Consider the following 13,038-nt stretch of genomic DNA (forward strand, 5'->3'; position numbering starts at 1 on the left):
TCTATTGCTTTCATAAAGTCAATTTTTTTCCCACTTCTTCTGTGTTAGGGTGTTGAAGTCCTTCTGTTGTAAGATCATTGGGTTCTGGTGTCTTCATGTTGTTTTTCAGATTATTGGGTGAATTCTTGCCTTGGCGCCTGCCCATCTCCTCCTATCAATGCTATCTAATGGGTCTTTTAAAACCGGATCCTGTTTCCCTGCTGGCCAGGGGCTCCTCTTACAAAATGTCCTCACTCTGTTTCCTGGCTCCTGCTGGGGCCAAGATCCTTCTCACCCCTCAGAAGGGTCTTCAGGAATAGGACCCGGCTCCTGTTTTGCCAGGGACCTCGCCAACCAAAGGCCTACCTCTTTGATTTAATTGTAGTGGGTCAGTCTGCTCACGGTGTTGCGCGCCGGTCCCTGCAGCCTGTGTCTGCTGCCACGACAGTCCCCACCGCCTGTGGCCTGAGTCCTCTGCTGCTGCGCCGGTCCCCGCAGGTCCCCACCGACTGCGGAGGCCGTCCTCCATCCGCCTGCACTGTACGTCAGCCTGAGCCGTCAGTCCGCCTGCGCAGTCTGGGTCCGCCCTCCTGCACCGTCCCATTCATTCATTTATTATTTGAGCCATGATGTCATTCTGTAGCCCAGGTTAGACATAAACTCACAATTTTGGCCTCAAATTCATAGTAATATTCTTACTTCCATTTCCTGAGTCATGGCACTACAGAAATGAGCCACCACACCAGACTCAAGCACTGATATATTTGTAATTTTGTTTTGAAATAGGGTCTCACTATATTGACCAGGTTGGCCTCAAACTCACAAAAATCTACCTCCCGAGTACTGAAATCAAAGGTGTGCCTCATCACCACCCCAAAGTGATAACTGACTTTAAATCTTTCATCCCATACTGAATTTATGAGTTCTGACACTGGGCACAATCTTTAGGGGTTTAAAATCATGTATATAAAATCATGGCATATTTCTTATATGGATGTCTTTTATTGCTTACTGTTGCCTTCTTGCTCTGGCTAAGCAGACCAATATACTTCAAATGGTATATTGATTAGGGATGGTGAAAGTAAGCATCCTTGTCTTCTCCCCGAATGTGGGGCCGGGGCAGTGAATCAGTTTTTCTCTTATAAGTACTATGGAGGATCTAAGCTTCTATATAATCCTCATCATGTGATATACATTTCTCTATGTCTAATTTCTATAAAATTTTATAAAGATGAATTTTATTGTAAGTTTTTCTTCATTGAGATGAGATGAATTCATGATATTTATTTTTCCTGCCACTGGCCCAGCTTATTCTTCATTTGTTAAACAAAAATGCCATTCATGAGACAAATTTAGTTTGGTCAACACATATATTTTTCGTTGTTGGATTTGATTTGCTGGCGTTTGAGGATTTTTCATCTCTACTCACCACAAATAGTTATCTGTAGTTTCTAGGTGGTCTTTTGTTTTGTTTTGTGTGTCTGTGTTATTTTCTTTTTAAATCAGAATAATCCTAACATCATAGAATGAGTTTATAAAGTTTCCCTATCTTTTAATCCTGGGCAACAATGTCTGAGTATGTGTTAGATATTGAGGGGCTTAGTAAAATCCAGCTCTGAAATCATAAAGTCTTAGGTTGTTCTTCATATATACACACATACACATAATCAAAAATAATTTTTAAAAATTTCTTATTGGATAGAAGACCCTATGGTGGTTTGAATGAGTCCCCATATTCTCATATGTTTGAATACTTAGTTCCTAGTTGATGGGGCTATTTGGGAAAGATCGTGATGTGTGACCTTATTAGAGGAGGGGTGTCACAGGGCAGGCTTTGAAATTTGAAAGCCTTCAATCAACCTGAGAGTCCTCTTTGTATCCTCCTTAGGTTTTGAACTGTAAGCTCCCAGCTGCTGCTCCCACTTCCTGCTGCCTGCTGCCTGCTACCTCTGCTCTGCCATCATGAACTCTATCTCTCTGAAAGTCTCAGCTCGAAAATAACCACTTTCCGCTAGAAGTTGCTTTGGTCATTGTATCTTATCACAACAACAGAAAAGTAATACAGACTGAATCTATGAGATGAAATCCAAACTTGGCACTTTAGCAGGGTTAAAAATAACCTGGGATTAGGTTAAGTCATGGGTCCTAAGAGAAAACCTAATACTATTGTTCTGCTAAGTGGACACAGCATGAAAGCAATTCCTAATGACTTACTGCTGTACCCATAGATTAGTTTGTCACTTAACCTTCATTGAAGAAGCTCTCATTCTAGTAGATGACAATTAATACAGAATCTCCAAAATGGTCAATGTGAAACACTAAAAGACTGGAATATTCAGCCCTAAATGAGATATCTATATTATACCCCTTTGACCAAGAATCAGAGAACTTCTTATAAGAGAAGGAAAACATTGTGAAATTCAGAGGTGCTGAATAACTAAAAGAAACAATATTTGAGGCAGACAATAAGGCATGGAGATGAAGACAGCATTTCTAAAAGCTGCACAAGCTCAAGACAGACAAAAATCCCAGAGTAGAGGGGGAAAGGTGGGCATTAGGACATACTGGCATTTGATGGATGCTGGGACAGATATGGTCGGTTTTCTTTAAAGATGAGTTCCAGGTTAGGTGGAATACACTCTGGGATGGAACCTACAACCATGAATAGTTGCTCAAAACAAACTGGACTCATTTGAAAAAGAAGAAGAAATCTCAAAGTTAGCATGAGTGGGGAGGTTAAGGGTGTGGAAGGTGGATGTGGTAGAAGGTGAGGGAGGCTGGATATATATGACCAAAACACATCATATGGGATTCTCAAAGAAGGGCTGAGAATCCTTCAAAATACGTTTTATGAAATTATCAAAGAATTAATAAAATATTACTTTGAAGATAATATTCTTAAGTGAAACTGACTGTCTCTTTCACTATAATGGCATTTGATAAAGAATACAATGACTAGTTGCTAGAGTTTATTGTACCCACCTTCATTCTTCCTTAGGCACCTGCAATTTTAATAGCATTTGATTGCCCCATCATTTTAAAATGAAAATGATTTTTTACTCTTATTATGAAAAAGTTTTAATCTCATGAATCTCCTTAAAGAGTCTCATAAACTGTGAGAGGCCTGTCGACCATACCTACTCTAGGATCACTTTGAAAAGAATTATCAAAGAATGACTAAATAACCAGATGACAGATGGATAAAGCTATATACATTGTATTATAGGGTAAGAACAAACAAAACATGCATATGTAAAAGATTATAATCATATATTTAAGCCCTTTGAGATACATCTTCTACAGGAAGTCCTGACAAGTACACTTATTATTTGTCCTCTGAGAGACTGGAAAGCAAGGTAATATTCAATCTGAGACTCATACTTGAAATGAAAGATGGGAATTAACTAATTTCATCTTTTAGAAGCCCCGTGAACATAAACTTCAAAAATGAATGCTATGGGAAAAGAACAACCTCTAATTTGCTAAATGAAGGCAGCAACTCAACATCAACTTATTTAAAAATGGTGACTGAATCCTTTGGGTGAAGAACTAAGGTTCATAGCATCCCACGTGTCAAGAGAATGTCATGATTGGCATATTAATTTGCTTTCTATTTTGAAGGGAAACCCAAGGACAAACAGGAAGAGATCAGGAAGCATCTTCTAAATTCCCCTTCAATAAAGACGAACTTTCTAAATCACCGGACTCAACAGGGTTGGGATTCAGCACTCATGTGTTCACTGTCCTTCTCCATTATGAAGGTGTATCTATTTCATTGATTGTTTGTCCATCAGAGCAGAATCCAATCTATCTCATTGACAGACTGTGCCTCTCACAATATGCCTGATTAGTTTGCTGAGAGATGTTTGTCAATTTATTTAGAGTTGATCTACAGATTCCCTCATAGAATTATAACAGTAAGTTGAAAGTGACCTTTGTAGTCTTCTCCACTTGCCTACTTAGTAGAGGAATTTCCTCAGCAGCATGTGTTATGGTTTGAATATGGAGTGACCCTAAAGGCTTATTGTTATAAGTTTGGTTCTTAATACAGCATATTCATAGTTGAGGATTTGAAGTAGGTGGACCATGAGACTCTTGACACCATCAGTGAATGAGCACATTTAATGGGTTCATAGTTAGTTGGCATTATTGAGAGGTGATGGGAAATTTTCTAGGTGGGGTCATGTTGAAGGAAGTTGACCAATTGGATCATGTTATTGAGGACTTTATTATATCCTGAAGTGCTTTTCTGTCCCTTTTTTATGCTTTATGGTGCTCTGAAGTAAGCAGCTTCCTCTGCCACACACTCCAGCTACCATAACATTCTGTTTCACTATAGGCACATACCAATGAACTAAACCTGATGTGGGAGTCCCCTCTGTGTGCTGTGATTACCAATAATTAATAAAGAAACTGTCTTGGCCTGTTTATAGGGCAGAACTTAGGTAGGCAGGGAAAACTGGACTGAATGCTGAGAGAAAGAAGGGCAGAGAGAGAGAGATGCCATAAAGCCACTGCCAGAGATAGATGTGCTGAAACTTTGCTGGTAGGTCACAGCCTTATGGTGATATACAAATTAATAAAAATGGGTTAAATTAGTATGAGTTATCCAATAAGATGCTAGAGCTAATGGGCCAAAGAATGATTTAATTATTATAGTTTCTTTGTGGTTATTTTTGGTTCTGGGCAGCCAGGACAAACAAGCAGCCTCCTCCAACATAAGCCATCTGAAACCATGATCCAAACCCAATAGTTCCTCTGTTGACTTCATTCTGTCAGTCGTAGCATGTTAACCAATACAATCTCCATATCTTCATGCCTCAGGATCATATGACTGGCATTCCAATCTCATTTCTGTTGCTGTGATAAAATACCCTAACAGTCCATCATTGTGGGGAACTCAAGGCAGGAATGCCAAATGGTTAATCACGTGATATCACAGTCAAGAGCAAAAGTATATTCTTGAATGCTCAAGTTCAGCATAATTCCTCCATCCTTAAACAGTTCAGGGCCTAGGATATAGTTCTTCCAGTGGTAGGTCTCCCTCATCAAGTTAACTTATTAAGATACACACACACACACACACACACACACACACACACAGAGCCACGCTCTAAGGTCAATCCAATGAGAACAGTCCCTTGCTGAGACTATGGTCCCTGGTGATTTTAGGTTGTGTCACAAGTTAACAATGACAGATAACCTTCACAGATATGCCTGGTAGCAGATGACTCACTAACTTAAGAAAAAGGTCAGTTCTTTTTTTTTTGTCAGTTCTTTTTTTATTGAAAAAATTTCCGCCTCCTCCCTGTCTCCCATTTCCCTGCCCCTTCTCCCACTCCTCTCCCCCTCCCCCCACTTCTCTCCCCCTCCCTCTTCAGTCCAAAGATCAGTCACTGTTCCCTGCCCTGTGGGAAGTCCAAGGTCCTCCCCCCTCCATCCAGGTCTAGGAAGGTGAACATCCAAACAGGCTAGGCTCCCACAAAGCCAGTTCATGCAGTAGGCTCTGCTTTATTTCTTTAGTATGCTTTCTTCTTTTCTTAACTCTCATCCTTCTTTTCTTTACTTCTAAGACTCAAAAACTTACCCTCACTCTTGGTTACAATTGTGATACTCTAAATCTTCACCAAACAAGTTTACTTTTGTTTATTCTCGAAATTTTATTTTAATTACAATATTTCCCCTTTCCCTTTCCTCTTTCCAAACCCTCTCTTACACCCCTCCCCACTCTCCTTCAAATTCATGCTCTTTTTCCTTCAATTGTCATTGCATGATACATTTTTACAGACAGATATTGCCAAATATAACGTGTGTAATGTAATATATACATATGTCTCTGTGTGTGTGTTTACTTGTATATATGTTTCCAGGGATGATGATTTGGTACTGAACAATCAATTGTTATGCTATTTCCCAGCATGAGCCATGTCTCCATTCTCAGCTTTACTCAGTTGTATAGGGTTGAGGCCTGGTGGGCAGAATGGCATGTTTGTAGATGTCCTAATGACTGCTCATGCTTGGGCAATCTTGCTGATGAGACTTTACATGTATAACTTCTAATGTTACTAGAAGATGCATTCTCACACCAAAGTCCCAGATCCTCTGGCTCGTACAATCTTTCCTTCCCTTCTTCTGTAATGTTTCCTTAGCCTTAGGCATGGGAAGGTTTTGTAGAGTTGTGGATCCCAGTTGAAATGAATACATCTACAAAGCAAGCCCACTTTTTATTTTTATTTGTGTATATTCTTGGGGTTTATACATATACAATTTCTTTCAAGTATATCAGGTATATTGCTTTCTACTACACATAGCCAGTAACATTGGGATTTGTGTAATTATTCTATTCTCATCCCTCATCCCATAGTCAAATTTTTCACTGGAAAACTGGTCACTGATTCCTCTAGTAATTCCTCTAACAGATTGTCTTGAAGAGTTGGTGGTAATGGGAACTGAAAATAAAAGAAACACCTGCACATAAGTGAATGGCTACTTAACAGCTATGATCCCTGTGGTGGTTCACACGAGATGTTCCCCATAGTCTTGGCATTTGAATACTTTATCCTCAGTTGGTGGAACTGTTTGGTCAGTTTGAAAGGTATGGCCATGCTGGAGGAAGCATGTCACTGGGGATGGGCTTTGATGTTTCAAAGCCTCATGACATTCCCAATCCACTCTCCTTCCTGCTAGTGGCTTAAGATTGGAACATTCTACATGCTGCACCATTTGTCATGCCTGCTGACTGCTATGCTTCCCCACTACAATTGTGATGGACTCTTATTTATTAAATCCAAATAAATCCTTCTTTCTATTTATTTTCTTGGGTGGGAGGGTTGAAATAAGGTATAGCGCTGGTTGTCCTTGAACTCACAGAGATGTTCCTGCCTCTACTTCCAGAGTGCTGGTGGGATTAATGGCATGCCCCACCACTCCTGGGAAACCCTTCCTTCCATAAATTGCCTTTCTTACAGTGTTTTTTTTATCACAGTGACAGTAAAGTACCTGAGACAACCACACTTCCCATTTTATACCGGAGTCATTTTATTCAGCTATATGTCACCTACTTCTTAGTCACACAAAGTGATCAAGGAACGTGGACTTGTTATCAACATTATGAGTGGGCCTTGGTTATCCTAGTCAATTAAAGCAGTCAAAAGCAAACCGGTGGCTGGTTGAAACATGATAATTAAGCTAATAAATACATGTTATATACCTAGAAACCATTAATTATACTATGCTGGGCCTGGAACTTTGACCTAATAAGATAAAGTGAACATGGTTTTAATTTTATGTTAATAAGATATTCCTATTATTGGATATAAACAAGGAAGAATAAATTCTCGGTGTTTTGGGACACACACCTTCCATAAGGTGAGCCAAACCAATAATACCATGGTACATACATATAAGAGAACTGAGATAAGAGAAATGCAGAGAAGCAGAATTGGAGACTTGCGTATAACATATCTGGAGTCCACACTATATTTCAAACTTCTAGGCATGCTTATTTAAAACTACAATTTAAATTTGCTTTCTAGCATTAATTTTTTTCTTGAAATCAAAGATATATGGATACAGTCATCCAGCCCCTCCACAAAATCTCTGACATTCATGCAGCATTGTAGGGTATTTTACTTTACTAGATTGAGGCAAGTGGACTTGGAATTAAGATAAGATGGGGCCTTTGTTTATACAGTTGGAATTCCTATAGCTCTAGTTTGCTCAGATACAATATTATGTAAGAAATGAGCCTTTCTTGACAATAATGTTATTCCAAGTCAGTGAAGCTTGTGAGAAGCCAGCAGGTAGGCATGTGTGTTAATTTTGGAAGTGAGGTAAACTGGGGTTAAGCAAATTGCTTAGGTTCATTCAGCTCTTATGTGGCAGAGGCAAGATGCAATCCTTAAAGTTCTTTCAGTTCTTTGATCTTGTCATATACTGTAGTTTGTACTTATTCACCCTAATTTCTCCTTATGTGGCTCATAATTCAGTATTCTTTCCATGACATTATTTTGTAGATAATTCTGTTCTAGACAGTTCCTAGTTACTCTTATTTTACCACAGTGCTCCTTTATAGTTATTGAAAGCATGTACTATGGAACACACACACATATTTATACACACATGTTTATAGATGTATATCTTATATGCATACATATTGACGTATATGTATATGTGTATACTGTTAAACTCCCTAGAACATGGTGTGAATCAAGCATAAGGTTAACAGTGGTCTGTTATGGAATGCTTGACTACTTTATCATTGGTTTTGTTTAGCCAGTTCAGGATATGCGGATAATGAAAGGCACTCCGAACTCAGTCAGAACAATTTACTTTGAATTCCATACACACATTTTCATCCTTTTATTGTCATAAGTGGAAGCAGACTTCTCTTTAAGTTTTGCTTCGGGCTGGTCTTGCAGTACCTATATACCATGTATCATTAATTTTAAGACCAAAGGAGAAAGAATATTACAGTAAGAACAGGAATCTTAAACAAACTTAGTCTTTGCCATTAAGATGAAAGGACACAGCCATGAGTTGGATTTCCCCCTGACAAAGCAGTAAATGCTAAGTGTTAGATGATGTTTTCCCTCCAAGTCATGAGATTATGGAGGGAAAATTTGTTCAGTATTAACACTGAAGGGCATACCTTTTAAAAAATAAATCTTTGTTTTTAGTAGAAATTATTAGTAGCAGACATTTGTGTGAGTGAGTATGGGTATTTCCACGACACAGGATGTGTATACAAGCCAGAAGACAGCATCAATTCTCTTCTCTATTTTTTTATAGCTTCTAGGGGTCAAACTCAAGTCATCAGATTTGCCAGACAGGCACCTTTATTGGCTGAGCCATCTCACCTATGCTTGCAAAAGAAAAAAAAAATTCTTTTTTTCCTCATGTTTCTAGTGGCAGCCCCATTAGGTGGAGTACAAAACCAGATTTAAGTTGAGGGGGGTGACTATGGATATTGTTTCTGAGATGAAAGTGAAAGCAAAAAAATTGTTATCTGGGTTAGCACTAGATTCTAAAAATCAAAAGGAAGAGTGAACAAAATCCTTCTGAGAAAGCAGCAGCCCAAAAGCAAGTTATGGGTCAAGCTGTTACCTCCAGACTTTCAATGCTACCTTAGATATACAAGCATTAACTACATCACTTTTGACCACAGTTTCTATAAAAAGTTTTTATACACAAGTATTTTGCTCAGGAATTTGCATGTACAAACAGATGGCTCATTGAATTCTGTAGAAAGAATCTATCTCTATACTCAGTAAGGGCAATTCATGTTGCTGAGAGACCAAAACAGCATGTAGATATACAGAAATGCATTGATGGCTTAGAAGGGAAACTATGACTACGTCTTTGTGCTCATACAGTAAGTCATTAATCCAGAATTTTAGCTTAATAAAATAATAATTACTGTTGTAATTACTAATGTCCATGTGGCAGGCACTGGATAACTGTATACACCATATCATTTAAATTTCATAGCAATCCTATGAAGTAGTTGCGATAAGAATCAAGAGGAGTCCCACTGAGAACCATTATCAGTGACGTAGCAGAAGCCAGAGGCCTTGAGCCAGACCAATGACTCCTGGCAATGACCATTTGCAAGTAAAGATACGTGGCCTAATGGGCAACCTGTGTGACTCAACAGGTCACACTACACCTTCCACGAGGAAATTCTTCTCTCTGTCTCTGTCTGTCTGTCTCTCTCTCATTTGCTTGTTTCTTTATTGGTGTTGGTTTTTTCTTTTAAATTTGGTATTTTTGGGGAGGAGGAGGGAGGCTGCAAGGACAGAGGGAGGATATGAGGGGACAGGGAGGAGAGACGTGAAATCCACAAAGAATCAGCAAAATATTTTTGGAAAAAGAATCAAAGATGGAACAAAATTAAGGGAGAATCATGATGACTCAAAGCATGGAATTCAAGGTTATAAAGATAAGGCCACTATTTAAGAGGATCCAAAGAATGGAAAACATCCACAGCAGATCCAATCAGGCATCAAAACTTGCTGGAGTTATTCCTACTGTATTAAAATTTTCTTTTATCTCTTAATTTCATAAGCTTCTTTTCATTCATGACACTATTTAATTATCTTAAGTGTGTGTGTGTGTGTGTGTGTGTGTGTGTGGATATGTTATGGTGTAAGTGTGGAGTCATTTATATCATTCAACCATAAAGACCCAGAGAAGCAAAGTCAGGTCATCAGGTTTGATGGCAAGCTCCTTTATTGGCTGAGCGGTCCCACTGACCCTTGGGATCCATTTTTGCTTGAGAAACTTTTATGTAACTCTAGTTATATAGATAAAAGTATGGAACTCAAACATTTACAGATAATAAATCATTGAAATTAATGCAAACTATAGCATGGTTACATAAAAACTTACCTTTTATAAAAGATTAAAACAAATTTGCATGCTAATGAGATGAATATGCTTGCTTATGTTTACATAAAGAAGGTGATCCTGGGTGAATATTTGATACTACAGAATGTAGAGCATCTTTATAATATTTTTATTGTTGGTTAACATTTTGATTTTATAATCAACAATATTGAGAATGTCGTGTCACATAAATATGATATGGGATTCCCCTCTGTATGCTATGACATACATTTTATTTACATTTACAATTTATTACCACTGATTAATAAAGAAGCTGCTTTGGACTATGGCAGGGCAGAATATAGCTAGGCAGAAAAAACTAAGCTGAATATAGAGAGAAAAAAGACATAGTCATAGATACGTCATGTACCTGCCCAAGAAACAAGATATGAAGTAACAAATGTATAGTACAATTTAAAAAAAAAATGTGAGGTAACAAACCATGAGCCTTGTGGTAAAATATAAAATAACAGAAATCGGTTGATTTAAGATGTAAAAGCTAGCTAGGAATATGCCTGAGCTGTTGGCCAGTATTGTAATTAATATAGTTTTGTGTGACTATAATTAACATAGTTTTGTGTGATTATTCAGGTCTTGGTGACTGAGAAATGAAAATGTGGTATCTATTTACATAAATATAAAGTACAAAATTGCCAAAATATGTTAAGGTAGAACTATTTGAAAAACATGGAAGTCTGCCATAATGTAAAGTAAAAATTCACTTAATTCTTTTTATAAAACTCAAAAGTAACAACTAATAGGGTCATTTATTTCCTTGACTCTTTGATTTTTGAGGTTTTATATATTCTGAATATTAATCCTCCCTTCACATATATACCTGGCAATGATTCTTTGCCATCTGCTGCCTTTCTTCTTTACTAGATTTCTTAACTGTACGAGCTTTTAAATTATATAAGGCCAAGGTCTGAGTTGTCAATTGTTGGCCTTAAATCCTTGATTAATGGGGACCTGTTCAGAAAGTCATTTTCTATACCTATGTCTAGTAGGGTACATCCTTTTTTCTACAATTTTACTGTTTCAGGTTTCAAATTGATGTCTTCAATTCACTTGAATTTAATTTTTGTGTAGGGCAATAGAAAGGGGTCGACTATGATTCTGCATGTGGCACCTAGGTTTGATAGTACCATTTGTTAAAGATGATGTCTTATCTCCAGTGTGTTTTCTATCTTTTTGTCAAATATTAGGTGGTGACTTTATTTACAAGTATACATTTTTGGGTCTTCTGTTTTATTCCACTGGTCAGTCTACTTGTCTGTTTTTGACAGAACGTCCTTGACATAAGAAATAGAAATGGATAAGAAATGCCTCAAAAAGTGTTCATTATTAATAATAATTATGAAAATTTCAATTAAAACTACTTTGAGATTTCATCTCACCAAGACAGAATGACTACGATAAAAAAAATCAACTGACAATAAATGCTGGAAGGTTGTGGGGAAACAGGAATTTTCTGACACTACTATGAGTATCCAAATTGGTGCAGCCAGATTGGAATTCTCCATAGAGAATCTTATAAAAGCTTAAAATCAATCTGACATTTGACCCAGCTATGCTGCTAACCATTTCTTAGCATATGCCAAAAAGATTCAACATCTGACTCCACAGACACCTGCTTAGTAACATTTATTGCCATCATATCCACAACAGCTATGCAGTAGAAACAGCCCAATTGTTCTTCAACAGATGAATGGATAATGAAAATATGGTACATATACACAGTGGAATACTATTCAGCTGTAAAGAGAAAACAAAATCATGAAATTTATAGGTAAATTGTGGAACTAGAAAATATTATAATGAATGGGGTAGCCTAGAGTGTGAAAGACAAATGTCGCCTGTTCTCTCTCACTTGTGGTTCCTGGCTCCCAACATTAAGATGTGAGTATACAACAAGGAATAACTGTAGAAATCAGGAATAGATAATAGGACTATGGGGGGTATGGGGTGGGAATAGAAGGGCATAGTGATATGAAGCAAAAAAAAATGGGAAAATGGGATGGAGTCATGAACTAGGGAAGGGAGGGAGATCAATACAGAAGGATAATCAGGAAAGAGGAACAAAAAACATCAAGATTGTTTGATAATACCCAAAGGAATCATTTTATATGTACCTAAAATTATACACAGTAACTATAAATATATAAATAATATATGTTAAGATACCTGGACTAACAATATTCTCCACAATAACCACAGGCTAACAAAAACTCCAGTACCAGGCATGAGAAATCTTTCAAATAGTTGGTCAGGGTAGCCAAGTGATTTCAGAAACAATATATGTTACCAATGTTGTCATTGGTTGTATCTAAGAAATCACATGGCTGAGACTTACTGGCTAAAGTGCCATCCAGCTCTGTCAGGGCTACATGGCATCTCTCCAATTCTGCCCTTCTTTCTCCCAGCACTCAGTTTAGTTTTCCCTGCCTAACTAAGTTTTGCCCTGCGACAGATCCAAAGCAGATTCTTTATTCATTAATGGTAATCACAGCATACAGAGGGAAATCCCATATCACCTCTCCTTTTCTGTTTAAATAAAAAAGAAGACTTTAAATTTAACATAGGAAAAATTATATATAACAAAACAGGTATCAAGTAAAAATTATAAGTACAATATTTATATCTACTTTATCTTTTATCATTTTTATAAGGAAA

The 13,038-nt window shown here is 37.5% G+C and overlaps 1 pseudogene; it reads left to right on the forward strand.

The window, feature by feature from the left end:
* The window catches only part of LOC101985643, a 142,309-nt pseudogene that overhangs the window by 9,054 nt on the left and 120,217 nt on the right, over positions 1-13,038 (forward strand).

The sequence above is a fragment of the Microtus ochrogaster genome, linkage group LG10, assembly GCF_000317375.1.
Source record: "Microtus ochrogaster isolate Prairie Vole_2 linkage group LG10, MicOch1.0, whole genome shotgun sequence".
NCBI lineage: Eukaryota > Metazoa > Chordata > Mammalia > Rodentia > Cricetidae > Microtus > Microtus ochrogaster.